General features: G+C 38.2%; 1 long non-coding RNA gene across 3 annotated transcripts in view; it reads right to left on the bottom strand.

The window, feature by feature from the left end:
• LOC117803099 overlaps positions 1–15,496 on the bottom strand; it is a 51,052-nt gene extending 35,556 nt beyond the window's left edge. For 2 of the 3 annotated variants that reach the window (XR_004626751.1, XR_004626749.1), the window contains exons 1-3: positions 15,437–15,496; positions 3,758–3,879; positions 3,604–3,662 (exon numbers count right to left, since the gene is read on the bottom strand). This is a non-coding gene — a long non-coding RNA (uncharacterized LOC117803099). The remainder of the gene's footprint in view (positions 1–3,603; positions 3,663–3,757; positions 3,880–15,436) is intronic. The other variant, XR_004626750.1, reaches the window with a different exon arrangement.
• Between the last annotated feature and the right edge of the window lie 332 nt (positions 15,497–15,828).

Genomic DNA, 15,828 nt, shown 5'->3' with positions numbered 1-15,828 from the left:
ACTTAAATTCAACTATATTTTATTAAAATCCTTCTAAAATGTATTATATGTATTATAAAATACATTCATATTTTAGTATGTTCTCAATAGGGGCGCCTGGGTGGCTCAGTCCATTAAACATCTGACTCTTGGTGTCAGCTCAGGTCTTTGATCTCAGGATTGTGAGTTCAGGCCCCACATCGGGCTCCAAACAGGGCATGGAGACACCTAAAAAAATAAAATGTTCTCGATGGCTCAGCCTCATCATTCTAAGCAACATAGGTACTTTGCTATAATCCAGTGATGACAACCTCAGAAGGCATTGGGATTTATGTCTGTCTTGCCCCTAAACTCAATGTTCACATACAATTCATTCCTTTTCTCATTTTGTTACAGTCTTGCTCCTCCTGATCTCTGCTCTCTGCTGTCACAGGTTCTGCTTCTTGTGATTCATCCCTAATGACTTGGCCTCATTTCCCTTTCCCTTGTCCATGTCACTCCCACCTTAACCTTGCCCTCTGCCATTTTCTTTCCTAGCTCTGCTTTCCCAGTACTTGTTGGAACTGACACTCACGGAGCTTGATAATTATAACCTTTGCAAGCCTACGTTTCTTCTGCTTGGCTAACTGACTCATCCATTTTATTATTCAGCCTTTGTATCTTTATCTGTTACCTCCTTTTACTCCTAGTTTGCCATTATTCTGGTGGGTTGAGCGATGCTGAATACGTATGTAACTGTGGCTGTATAATCCGTGGGGTAACTTTCCAGCTACCTCTGCTATGGCATTTCCCCACATAGGGGATCACGGGCAGGGGTTTAGAAGGAATTTCAACCCCAAGTACCTGAGGGACTTGACACCCTCTGTCCTTGACCTCTATCTCTATGTGCTCCAATCCTAAACTTTTTAGGTGGTGCAGTATTAAAGAGACATGAGAAACTAACTTGGGCAACTGAAGTATCTGAGATTCCTGATGGGAATATTGAGTCAATGGATCTTACTCATGTTTGAACCAACTCGCTCTAAGTTCTTTTGGTTCCTGTTAAAGTGGTAGAAGGCAGGGATTTACTGAGACTGCCAGTTGGCCCCGGAAATCTATTCTTGGGTACATTAAGGGCTCCATTAGGTGATAAGTTTTTTTATTAAGAGTTTGCTGGTAATCACAAAATCATAAAATATCCATATGATCTAATGAACAAAATGTAGAAACACTGGAAATCCAGAAAGCTTCTGAATAATCTGTTCTGAGACAGAAACTAGTTAGAATAATTTTTTTAAAATAGATCCTTTTCTAGTGACTGAGCTATTTAATCAAAATAGCTTCATCCTGAAGCAGGATCTGGAAGTTTCTGCTTGCTCATTTCTCTGGTTATTATTCTCTTTTTAAAAATAAGTAAATAAAGCAGGGGTCACCGAAGAAGGTTTAGTACTTTTGGATATTGAGCACAGATAAGTCTTTTTTGTTTGTTTCCATGATAGTCTATGTCCTTGAAAAGAAATGTGGCATAATGGTAGTAGCATGGGCTTAGGAACAAGATGGATCCAGATGTGTGTGACCTGAGGCCCACCATCTACTCCCTGGAAGCCTTAGGCATAACGCCTTAGCAGGATGAGCCAGCAAGAGGTTACTAAAGTGCAGGTTACAGCATACCTCCGAGGACTGAATGAAAGAACATGCACAGGACCTTAAGCTCAGTGCCTGGCACGTTGTGGAAACCCAGTGAACCCGGGTTCCTTGCCATCTGCCTCCTCTTCACTTTCACACCATCTGTGTGAGTGGCCAGACCTAGTGTCAGGGTCTTTACCCGCCTCCTGGGCAGAGACTTGCTCTCAAGAACGGAACTAAGGACATTTCTTTACAATGTAGACCCAATGGCAGGTGGCCTGGGAAGGCACGCCTTGTTCTGAAGCAGTCGTGGCACTCACTGATCTAGTCTAGGTCATGATCTAGATCCTGAGACGTCCTCCCTCTTGTAATTGTTTGAGGACTCCAAGGCAGACCTGCAGTTAAATACTTTGAGGAAACCCCCCAGCATGGCTCTGAGCTCTGGGCACGGGCTGCCCTTGCTCTTCTTCTAACGTGTACCAGCCACCTCAAGGCTAGCCAGGCAGTGAATAACATCTCAGCCCTTGTCCCCTGGAGGAGATAGAGGGGTCTCAGCAGCCCAGGGCGGCAACTTCTTCAGCAAGGGCTGATTCAACAGCGCTGTTCTCTCGGGCAGTTAGCCCAAGTCTGTAAGGCAGCCTCAGAAGACTTTTATTATCTTTCTTTGAATCTCTTCCAATACTTTGACGTCCCTGAAGTTTAAAAGCTAAAAACTGCAAATAGTGCAGCTTGCCACACAAAAAACCTTTAGAAATTTCTAGTTCAGAGGACCTTGGGCAGAGACAAATCTCTCCATTTGATTCTGTTTGTGTTCTTCCCTTGGGACTTGTCTTGGGCATGTGACTGTACAAGTAATTACTACCATCATCATCATCAGTTAGTTTTAAGAATTCTAATAGCTATAAAATTAGTTTATCATTTTTGAGACAAGATGTTTGTGGCCTAAAATAAACTGTAAAACCAAAACAGCTTTTTAAAAAGTGCAAGTGTAGCCAATAGTATGAAGCCATTTTTCAATGTGTATTCTTGTTTTCAATTTATTTTTTTTTGAACCAGGGTCTTATTTGAGGACCTGCTGATTCTGCGGGACATACCTGACAAGCAGGCCACATGGTTCCCTCCCGCGGACTGCCATGACAGCCTTCCACACACTGTGCTACTCAGTGCTCACAGGCAGCGAGAAAATTGCACAGGGTAGCTGAGCCTTTGAAAAGTGGACAGGTCAACCTTTTTAATTCAGTAAGTCAATGTGATTTAGGTCCCCACCGATGCAGGTTGTTCTGTAATAGGAAAAAGCTCTGGAATTTTCTTATCTCAGAAGACACTTGCCATTACTTTGGGGGTGGCTATTGATATTAGTGAGATAAACCAAAGTCAGGTCACTCAAATTGGGACATAAAGTATCTGCTTGAGAGTGTCAACGACAGTCTCTTGGGGACGGGGTTCAGATCTACAGTTGCCCTGAATTTTTCAAATGACTTTCTTAAAAATATTTCAAAATGGTACCCAAATAACAAGCACAAGCTAATGATTGAATAAGTAATGCATTTACGGTAAATTTACATATGTATATTCACATACATATATATATTTTCATAACTGCTCCTGTATCCAAACTGCTCCCACTGATGGGTCAGTGGGATTTTTCAGAGGAGAACATCTGCCAACCTGCCTCTAGTCTTCTTTTTCTCCACAAGGTTCTCCTCACAGCTATTCTCCTGTTCCGGCTATGGTTAACTTTTCAAAGCTACCAAACAAGTCCTACTGTCTGTCCATCCCATACGTGGTTCAAATTGTTTCCACTACGTTGAATGCCCTGCCCTGTCCCTATTCTTCACCTGGCTAACTATCTCCATCTGTTGAGAGCTCTAGTGACCCCTTCCAGGAAGTATTCCCATTCACAAACACCTGCATACCTGACTAGTACCTCATGCTTAATTCCCCTTTAGCACTCAATCCCCTGGATTGAATGATCTGGTTCCTTACTTCCCACCCCCCCACCCACCCTTACAGTATCACCTCCACCAGAACAGATGAAGAATCTTTTTCATTATGTGCTCCCATGCTTCTCACAATGCCTGGAAAACATTGAGTGAGTGAGTAAGTGAATGAATGAATGAATGGAATAAACTCAAGAATGCATTCGTGCTCTGACCATTTGTTGAATACTCACCTCAAACACCAATTTCCAATCCTACTCCCACCCTGAAGTCTGGAGTTGAAAGCTGGTGGGTAGAGGATTTGGTCTCCATGTTCCCTTGGCAGCATGGAGCAGCTCAACCATCCACATTCCACCTGGATGAGAAAAAACACCTATGTGAGTAGTTTTTCTTTTCCTAGAGATTTTTGTCACAGTTCATGGCTCGTTTTATCAAGCCTAGACAGTTTTTGTTTTTTGAGGGTTTTTTTCATGTGCTGTGGAGTCTCGGTCCCTGTAACACAAACCTCTTTAATCATTAGTCTTTCTGGTAGAATTTGATAGGGGTCACATAAAATCCTCTCCTCATCTGCTAATGGCAATTTATGGACACTTACTATGAGCAATATACATTGCAAAAGACCAGAAAACTTCCCCTCTGGTTATGATGCAGCACTATAAGGTGACAGTCTGGAAACTAGACTGAGAGTTTAATCAGTGGTATGTGATCTTTATTTGTGGTTGGCTGCCTCATCAATTTTCATTTGGGAGTTGAAATGGACTCTGAGGCAGATATGGCATTAATTACGAGGGAAATTGGTTGCAATATGCCTCGAGGTAAAACCCTTCTGATGGGAATCTGAGATTGAAAGAAAGCCAAATTATAAAAGGATGATTTACTGGAAAAGGCAAATGTGTGCATTACCATCACCGCTTAGCAAAGAAAAAGGAGTTGATCAAGCAGAGAGATTGTGGAACGACTGAAAAGTGAAGAAAAAAAAATCCCTGGATGTAACTCACTCAAAAAAAGATTTATTCTTATGCTGAATGCATTCTATTTCCCCAGATATATACGACATTTTCCAAGAATGTGCTTCAATTAAAAGGCAACGAGCATTAATAACAGTTGGCAGGGCCCCTGTTTTCTTCTAGATTGAAATGTATTTTACTAAGAATTGAATAGGGAGCATCTAGGGATACCAACCTAAAATTCATTTTACTAGTTATAGTACCTGCTTGTTGCATCAATTTTCTAGTTATAATATCACATTTTTTTCCCTGAAGATTTCAAACACCTTCTTAGACAATACCTTCTTTATCCTATCACTGAATCTTGATGAGGTAAAATATAGAGGCAAAGTCATAGTTGAATGACTATCTCCCACTTATTATGAGAAAACCAAGACACAGGGAGCTTAAGCTAATGCATTTTTTAAAGTAACACATTCTTTTTCATTGGCTATATAACAAAGTGAGTTATTAAGAAAAGTACTGAGAGCTTATACCCCTGCCTTCAACACACCCAAGAAAGGAAGATCAGCATTACATTTCTAACAACAGGAATATGTTTACCCATTCCCAGGAGTGAGCAGAAGTGAGTAGCCTTCATGTTATAGGAAGAGAGTAGCACAATACATGGTTAGGAGCAGGGATGGAAACCAGGCCATCTGCACCCAAATTCTCTCTCTGCTACTTATTAACTGGTTGACTTCAGCCCTGACTTTGGTGCCTCAGTTTCCTTATCTGCATGACTGGGAGAGCACACAGTGTTTGCTATTATCTTGAAAATTAAGTTGGGTCCCTTCTATAGAGGGAGGAGTTGCAGGAAATATTTGAAGGGGACAAAGCAGAAGTTTCTGGACCCTTAGAAGGTTTAGAGTCCTAAGATCGAATATAGGGATAGGAGTTTACACATTTCCCCTAGTGGGGATGACCAGGTAGTGCCCTGATGGGAGACTGAAGGATACCAGAACCCACGACTCTGTACCTTGGTCAGGAGACCAGGGGCCAAAAATCTCATGGGCAAATCTTAAACATGGTGGGTGTCCCCAAGTCTTCCTGGAGCTGAGTACCCAGCAATACATTTGTAACTATAGGTGTTTTCGTTGTGTATTCTTTCTTGCTACACTGCCTGGAAAATAGGTAAATAAATGTTCAGTGAATATAGCCACTGTGGACTAAGGATCTGACATTTGCCCTGTTTTTGTGTTTTTAAGTACCTCATAAGTCTGGCATTCCTGAGAGGACACAACAGGAATCACAAAAATGACTGAGGATGAATTTCCCACCAACCAAGTAAGTGGACACTCAGAGCAGACTAAATTTGATTGAGAACAAAAAGGGCTGTGTGCCTCATATCTCATTCTACTATTATAGACTAAAATCAATACCTGCTTTACCAGCTATGATCTCCTTTGGCAGCAAAACCCTACTATTGGTGATTTAAAATATGGTGCTTTACTCACTCATGTAACAGAAAAACTTGGAGGTAGACCATTCAGATGGTCACTAGGGCCATCAGGGACCACGTTTCTTTCTTTCTGCCCTGCCACCCTTAGCATGTGGCTTTTGTCTATAGTTGGTGGCAGGATGGCTGCTGCCCTGTAAGGCTTCCATTGGCACTCCAGGTAGGAAGAAAGAATGGGGGTATCTAAATCAGGAAAGCAAATATTTCCCAGAAACTATCACTTTATGTATATATGTATATATGTATTGACTGGAGATGGGAAATTTATTTGTTATTATTTTTTTAATTGAAATATAATTGACATACAATATCCTTTTGGTTTCAGGTATACATCAAAGTGACTTTATATTTTTTCACATTTCAGAATGATCCCTAATCATAAGTCTAGCTACCATCCGTTACCATACAAAGTTATTACAATGTTATACTTTATACTTGATTGGCAGGTAGTACCGTGCCACATGTTCACCCATTTCATGTGTGATGATGAAGCTAGAATTTGTAGCTGGGCACATTGCCATGCTGAACTAAATTAGTTTTTATTAGCAGAGGGTAGAATGGTGGTTACCAGGGGCTGTGGGATAGAGGAACTGGGGAGATGGTGGCCAAAGAGTACAAACTTGCAGTTAAAAGATGAATGAATTCTGGTGATCCAATGCACAGCATCGCACTTATAGCTAACAATACTGTATTATATACTTGAAAGTTGCTAACAGACTAGATCTTAAATGTTCTCTCTCTCTCTCACACACACACACACACACAGGATAATTATGTAATGTGATGGAGCTGTTAGCTATCGCTATGGTAGTAATTATATTGTGACCTATAAGTTTATCAGATCAACACACTGTACACCTTAAACTTACAGTTTTATGTCAATTATATCTCAATTATAAGTTAAATAAATTAGCTTCTATTAATGAGATAGAATGGATAGATAGAAGAAAAGCTGCTAATAGTGTCTGCCACATACATATTTTCCAACGTCTAAAATCTACCTAAGAAAATTTATGTCTTGTTTAAAGCAAACCACATGTATGCCAAATATGACAATTTGATTTAAAAATAAAGGGGGAAATTCTACTTGACCACCGAGCTTACAAAATAACTTTCTTAAATTGTTTTTAAAAGTCATTTGATTTATATTTTTAAGAATGTAAAAAGTCTTTGAACTCAAGGAGTTAGAGATAATTTAAGCTCCCCTTTTTCATTATACAGTTGAGAAGCAGACCTATAGAAATGTCATGCAATTCTCCCATGTTTCTACAGCTAGTTAGTGGGAGAGAAGAAGTGAAAAGTCTTGCAATAACAGATGCCAAATTTTTAAGATTATCTTTACATTTCAGACTTTGAGTCTTTAAATGGCTAGTTAAATATAATACTAAATGTGTTTATTTGTAATACATTTTACAAATGTCCTTACAGCACTATTACAAAAATAAGTACATAAATTAAGAATTATTTATCACAGCACATTCACACAATTTTCATTTAGAAAATGTACCAGAGTTATAAAAAAAAAAAAGGAGACTTCTATGTATTAAAATCCTAGCATTGCTACTTACTAACTATATGAACCATAGGCAAGTGGTTCATCTTTCTTTCTTCTTTTTTTTTTAATATTTTATTTATTTGAGAGAGAGAAAGCGAGAGAGAGCATGAGCATGAGGAGGGGCAGAGGGAAAAGCAGACTCCCTGCTGGGCAGGGAGCTGGATATGGATGTGGGGCTCCATTCCAGAGCCCTGGGACCATGACCTGAGCTGAAGGCAGACGCTTAACCAACTGAGCCACCCAGGTGCTCCAAGTGGCTCATCTTTCTAAGCCTCAATTTTCAGTTGTAAAGAGAAATAAAACATTTTTATTCGATCTTCTTGAAAAAGGTTAAATGAAGCAGCACGCATAAAGCATATAGTGGTGTGGCTATCATTTAATAAGTGTTCAATAAATCATTCCAGCTATTATTGTCATTATCAATGCTGTCATCATCACCATCATCATCATCACCACCACCATCCTCATAACTATCATCCTCACCACCACCATCATCACCATCATCATCATTATCATCCTCTTCCTCTAAAAGAACCCAGTCCAGTGCTCTTCATATTTCATCACAAGATAAATAGCTGGAACCATAAAAGTAGACTCACGAAGGTGAGAAGGGCTCTGAGAAGAAAGGGACTTCAGAACAACTCCTTCTCTGGTGTAAGAGAGAAGCCAGGGCAGAGTGCTAGCAGCCTATGGTGCCACTGAGGCCAAGGATTCTCCCAGAGTCAGGGCAGAAAGCTAGCGATAAACTCCACCTCTCTAAGAGCCTACTAAGAGCTAAGGAAGTAACCAGAGAATCAAGGACTTACTTCTCTTTCATATCAGGATCTAAGTCTGAGATTTCACGGTTCTGTGAGGTAGATTAGCTGGCAGAGGCCCGTGAATCCTTTTGGGGAAAGTCACTACCTATTTGCTCATGGAGTTATATCCTTCCAATCCCAGTGAAACTAGAAGGGAATATTGCAAAGTCTTTATGACTGTGATCAGAGGAGACCTGGCAGTAACAAGTTTCCTCTCCAAGTTTCAGCAGAGGGTTAAAGATTTTCTCTGGTTTGTTTATTGTTAGTTAGCTGCTGACAGTAGCACTGCTGTGCCTTCCACTACCTTTCTACCAGTTGTAAACTCTACAAAGAAGCTCACAGTCTGATTCAACAGTTGAGGGAATGATAATATATATTATACGTAGAAAAATAAAAAACTATGCACTTAAGGGAAACAGTAGCTAGACATAAGCAGACAAAGTAGACTAGCAATAACAGCTGGCCACAAACGTTGACAGAGAACTGCTACAAAACCCAGAAAATATTTTTAACAGAAAAAAAAGAACTTCTCCTTTTGACAATGGTAGAGTAGTATGTCATTAGAACTACCCTCCCATTGAGGACAACTTGAAAAGTTGGAAACATATAACAAATATATACTCGAAGTATTTGGAGAACTAACAAAACAATGAGGAATTAGAGGACCAGACCTATGGAAAACAGAAAACTCCATTAAGTGAGACACACATCTGGAGTTGCTTTCCTTCTAGGTGTGTCTGTTACTATTGAAAGATACAGCTGAGAAGATAAGAAGTTTGACAGCCTTGTGGAGTAAAGAGACAATTACTAGAGTCCAAGGATTTCAGTATTCACAAAAGGAATATACCCTAATAGTAAAGATAACTCAGGAATAAACTGGACCTTACAGGGACTGAAGCCCAACATTGATTCACCTCAATTCCTGAAATTGAATCAAGGTAGTTCAGGATGGCTAAAGACCCTGGTCTCTTGCCAGAAACAAATGTAGATCCTTTCCAGAGGAAGATAAAATTATCCTAAGCCTCAAATTATTCCTATATTTTTTCATGAGTAAAGATTAGTGCTCCACCAAATATAATTAGTCACACACAAAGACAAGATAATGTGAACAAAATTAAAGGGAAATAACATGTAATATAAGCAGATTAATAGCAAATAATAAAATAGTTAGGAGACAGATACTTTAAAATAATTATACCCAATGTGTTCAAGAAAATAAAAAATTAGATGGAGAATTTCAACAAAGAATGGAAACATTTTGAAAAAATGAGAATTCTAGAGCTGAAAAATACAACTGAAATTAATTCTGCATAAGTTTAGTATAAGATTACACATTCTGAGAAAGAATTAGTGAATTGGAAGATAAGTCAGGGGGGAAAAGAATGAAGCATCAAGACAAGTAACTTTGAATGGTCACAGGTAGGCAATGCCCAAGTACCCTCAAACTGGACCTCTTTGCATTTTCACAGATTAAGAGCTACTAAATATGAGGAAATAAGCTACCATGAACAAGAGTAAGCATAAACAATAAACAGCTCTATTAGACCCATACCTGTTTCATAGAGTAAAGTAATCAAATAAAAAATAAAAAATACATGTGTTTAAAATATTTAGGGAGATAAAAAATAAATAAAAAACATGAGCTAGTAATTGCATGTTATTGAAAAGAATATATCTGGAGGCCAAATATATCTCCCCCCAAAACTATAATTACTAAAATTTAAAAAAATGGTAGCATCCCAAAGAGTAGATCAGACATAGCTGATTAGAGGTAAGTAGGTGCTTGATATAGAACAGAAAAAATCTTTCAGAATGTAGCACACATCAAGAAAAAGAGAGAAAAGAGGATCAGAGATGTGTAGGATAGAGGATAGATGGAAAAATGTCTATGAAAGACCTAACTGACATTCCAAAAAAAGCAAAAAGAATTTGAAAGATGCAATAGTTGAAGAAATAATGGATGAGAACTTTCTAGAATTAATGAAAGATATGGCTCCTTAGATTGAGGAAAGATAACTAGTCCTATATAAGATAGGAAAATTATATCTACACCTAGATTCATCGGAGTAAATTTGCAGATTATCAAAGACAAAGGGAATATTTAGGGGTGCCTAGGTGGCTCAGTCAGTTAAGTGCCAGACTCTTGGTTTCTGCTCAGGTCGGGATCTCAGGGTCATGAGATCGAGTCCCACCTCAGGCTGGGTGCCCAGTTCAGAGTCTGTTTAAGACTTTCTCTCCGTTCTCCCTTTCCCCTCCCTCCTCATGCTGGTGTGTGTGTGTGTGTGTGTGTGTGTGTGTGCGCGCGCACGCTCTCCCTCTCTCTGTCAAATAAACAAATCTTAAAAAAAAAGATAAAGGGAACATTTTTAAAAGTAGTCAAAGAGAAAACACAAATCATCTACATAAGAGCAACAATTGATCTGACAAGTGAATTCTCAATAGCAAGAATGGAAATCAGAAGACGGTAAGGTAATACCATTGAAAAACCAAAATAAAAATCTGTTAGTCAAATACAGTACCTAGCTAAGCAAACATTAACACAATCAAAATGAATCATTTCCAGGACCCCAAAAATTGAAAGAGAGAGAGAGAGGGAGAGAATTTATCACCAGCAAATTCTCAATAAAAGCAATTCTAAAAATTATACTTAGGAAGAAAGAATGTGATCCTAGATGAACATTCTACTATAAACAGAAATGTTGGCAGGGGTGCCTGGGTGGCACAGTTGATTAAGCATCCGACTCTTGATCTCAACTCAGGTCTTAATCTCAGGGTCCTGAGTTCAAGCCCTATGTGGAGACCACTTAAAAAAAAATGTGTGTGTGTGTGTATATATATATATATATACACACACACACACACACACACACACACACCTATACATATATCCGTATATATATAGGCACATGAGTGGCTCAGTCAGTTAAGCATCTGCCTTCTGCTCAGGTCATGATCTTGGGTTCCTGGAAGCCATGCATTGGGCTTCCTGCTCAGTGGGGAGTCTACTTCTCCCTCTCCTTCTGCCCCTCCCCCTGGTTCATTCTCTCACAAATAAAATTCTTTAAAAAGAATTTAAAAAAATATATATATATAGAACAACAATAAAATTTGTGTACAGAAACATAAGCTTGTCTATCAATGATTTCCTATTAGTATTTCATTGGAATTTTATTAAATGTATAATTTAACTTGACAAATATTACTTATGAGATAGCATTTTCCTCTCCAAGAATATTGCAGACCTTTCCATTTGTTCAAGTCATCGTTTTCATGTCTCTTAGGGGTCTTATGAAGTTTTCTTTATATAGACATTGAACATTTCCTCTTGAGTTCATTCTAAGAAATTCATCTTTTTATTGCTGTTTCATTTTATTTATTTTACATTTTACAGTGTGTCAAATGTTTACTGCATTTCACAGATATGATGAAACACTGAGCACCTCTTCTTGACATTGGACTCTGACTCTGCACAGTGTGTTAATGCGATTTTAAATGGCATCCTCCATTATTCTCTGGTGCTTCATCATATATATAAAAGTTAATTGTTTATGTATATTAATTTTGTACCTGTCATCTCCCTGAATTATCCTATTGTTTATAGTAGTTTTTCAACTGACCTTTGGTTTCACAGATTTAAAAATCACATCATATGTAAAGATTTTATCTCAATTACAATGTGCTTTTCTCTTGCCTACTTATATCATCTAGTACCTCAGTCTAAACAATGTTAAATAACAGTGGTATTACTGGACATTCTTATTTCCTGACTCTAGTGGAAATGTTTCTAGAGTTTTTCCACTAGGTATGATGCTATTTTGCTGATGGAGATGGGCATTTTAAAGAATCATGTTAAAGAAGGATCCATAAATGCTTCATTGAATTTTTAAATCAAGAATGGATGTCAAGCTTTATCAAATGCTTGTTTGGTATCTGTATTATTATCTATATTATTTGGTATTTGGTATCTATGTTATTATAGTATTTCCCCAATGTACATCTATTAATATGATGGTCAAATATATTATGATGTATGTTCTTATGACAAACCAGCTGCATATGACTCAAATACATATTACATGGTCAGGCTGTATTATCTTGTAGAGTATTATTGAATTCTGTTTCACTTTTTAAATTTAGGATAATTGTCTTACTATTGAAATGAAAACTTGTGGCTTAATGTTTGTATAAATTTTTTTCACATTTGGATGACAGTGTTATGTTCACTTCATTAAAAAAGATCTTTGGAAGAATTTATATTTCTATGATTTGTAAAAGTAGAAATTGCAGAGGAATTATCTGCAATGTCAGATAACATCATTTTCAATGAAGGAAGAATTTCCCTTTCCCTTACCTCATTCTCCTGCCCCTGCTTCAGCCCCGATGGAGGCAGAGTCAGTAAAGTGGGGTAGAGTGAAGGATGCACGTGAAGACAAAGCACACATAAATGGATAGAACGAAAACGATATTGCCCACCTCTCCTAGTCTTAGATTCCCAGCTCAAAGTAGTGGTATAAGCTGGGGGAGAGGAGAATCTCAAACTTCAAGCGAAGTTCAGAGTTTTGTTATTAAACTGGGTTGCATCCTTAAATTGCTGAACTGAGATTATTCTTGTGACTTGAAGTGATTGAGGACTTTTTATAATCTAAGAGTTACTGGAAAATCCATGGGACTTAAGCAAGCACACTGAGTTGGTTTGAAAGGGCCACAGGAAGAAACATAAAGTTATTTTATGATTGCACCCTGCTGAGTTCATTTTTTGCTATCTGACAGTTACTCCTGCCTAGAACACTATGAGGAATAATTAAACAGTGCAGGCTGTTGAAAGGAATACAACCCTGGGGGGAAAAAAGTCTTGGCTTCCTCATGGTGACCACCCAACACAGAGCTCTTTCCTCCACTCCATTTGAATTTTTTTTTTTAGATTTTATTTAAATTCAAGTTAGTCAACATATTACTTACATGTATTACTAATTTCAGGGATAGAATTTAGTGATTCATCACTTGCATATAACACCCAGTGCTCATTACATCACATGCCCTTAATATCCACCACCCAGTTACCCCATCCCTCCATCCCCTTTCCCTCCAGCAACCCCTAGTTTGTTTCCTACAGTTGAGAGTCTCTCATGGTTTGCTTAAACCCTAGCTAGAAGAGACTCTAGGAAAGATTTTGCCAATAGTACATCATCTCTCTCAAAACAGAGAGCCATCCTGGCTCCCAGGGGTCAGAAAGAAAGGGCTGGTGGAAAGAACATGTGGGCAAAGATGTGTCACCATATTATCTTGGAGTGAAGACATTCCCCACCCCAGAGTAGCTTGCTGTAAAAGTAAACCAACTTGACTCCTTCTTCTATTGCTCTCTGATATTTATAGTTCACCTATACCCCCTAAGGAGTTACCAAAACCACAAAGCACTAATTCTCTGGTCACTTCAATTACTAAGGAAGAGACTCTTTTATTATGATATGTTAGTCACCATACAGCACATCATTAGTTTTTGGTGTAGTGTTCCATGATTCATTGTTGGCATATAACCCCCAGTGCTCCATGCAATACGTGCCCTCCTTACTACCCTTCACCGGGCTAAGGAAGAGACTCTTGATAATTCAATATTGACAGGTATTCAGGAAACTTAGCTTTGCATTAGTACATCCCAAGCTTGTTAATATTATGTTAACTAAACATGTATAAGAGTTGGCATGGCTGTGGGGAGACGACTCCTATTTTTTCTTTTCTGCAGTATTTCAAAATTTTTCTTATTTATTTATTCATTCCTCTGAATGCTCATTTCCCATTCCCATTTTCCTTCCTCCCTTAATCAGCAACAATTTATATGAAGTGCATCCATTCATTTGTGTGTTCTAGTAAAGGATGGGCTATTTTATGTGAAAGTATTTTAAATTTCTACTAGATAGTCCGGATCTAGACCACAATAAATACTAAGTCATCACACATCCATTTGGGGCATTCGTTGCCTGATTTTCTATGTCAATTTTTATTGCTTTCCAGAACTGCGGTTAGCAACATACTCAAAAGTAGGCATTTCATCTTTTTATATTTGTTGTTCCCTGTCTGTATTTCTCTAAAGTATGAAAGGGAAGAAAGATACATGAATGCTTAGAGACAAAAGATATTTCCACAATGGACAAAACTAATATTACATGGCCTAAGTCAATGAAAAAAGATAAGAAAAAGAAATAAGTTCTCTCCCTCTTTTGCTTTGTATCTCTCCTATATATGTACACATATTTATGTACATGTAATATATATGTACATGTATGTGTAATAAAGAGATTAAATAATCTTATTTGAGTTAATGCTGTTTTCAACTAGAAAGTCCGAAAAAATCAACAATTTAATTGGAACTGTGAAAGTCAGTAAGGTATTCAAATAAAAGATAAACTTTCAAAAATCAGTTTTCCCATATAGAAACAATAACCAATTAGAAAATGTAATGAAAATATCCCATACGTAACAGCAACAGGTTCTATAAAGTACTCAGAAATAAACACTGCAAAAGGTATATAAACCCATATTTAAAAAGACAAAACTTTACTAAAGGATACAAAAGAATTCTTGAATAAATTAAGAGACATACAATGCTCCTCACTGAGACAATTCAATATGATGATGGCATTTATTTTTCCCAAATTAATCTATAAATTCCATGCAATCCCAGTAAAAATCCTAGACAACATTGCAAAGACAATTTAATATGATTACTTGAATGTTTATTTGAAGGGGAAAAAAGGAGCAGCCAAGCAAGTTTTGAAACAAAGTGCTTGCCTCAAAAGTACCTCAGAATATACCTGTATTTGGAGGTAGGGTCTTTAAAGAGGTAATCAAGTTAAAATGATATCCCTGGAGTGGGTCATAATCTAATATAACTGGTGTTGTTCTTTTTTTTAAATTTAAATTAATTAACATATAATGTATTATTTGTTTCAGGGGTACAGGTCTGTGCTTCATCAGTCTTATATAATATCCAGTGCTCATTACAACACATACCCTGCCCAATGTCCATCACCCAGCCACCCCACCCCCCCCAACTCCCCTTCCCTCCAGCAACCCTCCATTTAACTGGTATTCTTCTAAGAAGAGAAAATTAGGGGCACCTGGGTGGCGCAGTCGTTGAGCATCTGGCTTCGGCTCAGGGTGTGATCTTGGCGTTCTGGGATCGAGCCCCACATCAGGCTCCTCCACTAGGAGCCTGCTTCTTCCTCTCCCACTCCCCCTGCTTGTGTTCCTTCTCTCGCTGGCTGTCTCTGTCAAATAAATAAATAAAATCTTTAAAAAAATAAGAAGAGAAAATTAGGACACAGACATGCACAGAAGAAGGACCATGTGGTTGCATTGTGAGAAGGCAGCCATCGACAAGTCAAGGAGAGAGGCCCCAGGAAAATACATTCCTGTTGACACCTTGATCTTGGACTTCTAACCTCCAGAACTGTGAGAAAATAATTTTGTTCTTTAAGCCACCCAGTCTGTGGTACAGACTTTGTTACAG

This window comes from Ailuropoda melanoleuca, chromosome 7, assembly GCF_002007445.2.
Source record: "Ailuropoda melanoleuca isolate Jingjing chromosome 7, ASM200744v2, whole genome shotgun sequence".
Classification (NCBI taxonomy): domain Eukaryota; kingdom Metazoa; phylum Chordata; class Mammalia; order Carnivora; family Ursidae; genus Ailuropoda; species Ailuropoda melanoleuca.
The sequence above is the reverse complement of the archived record's forward strand: the minus strand, read 5'-3'. Positions and strand labels throughout refer to the sequence as shown.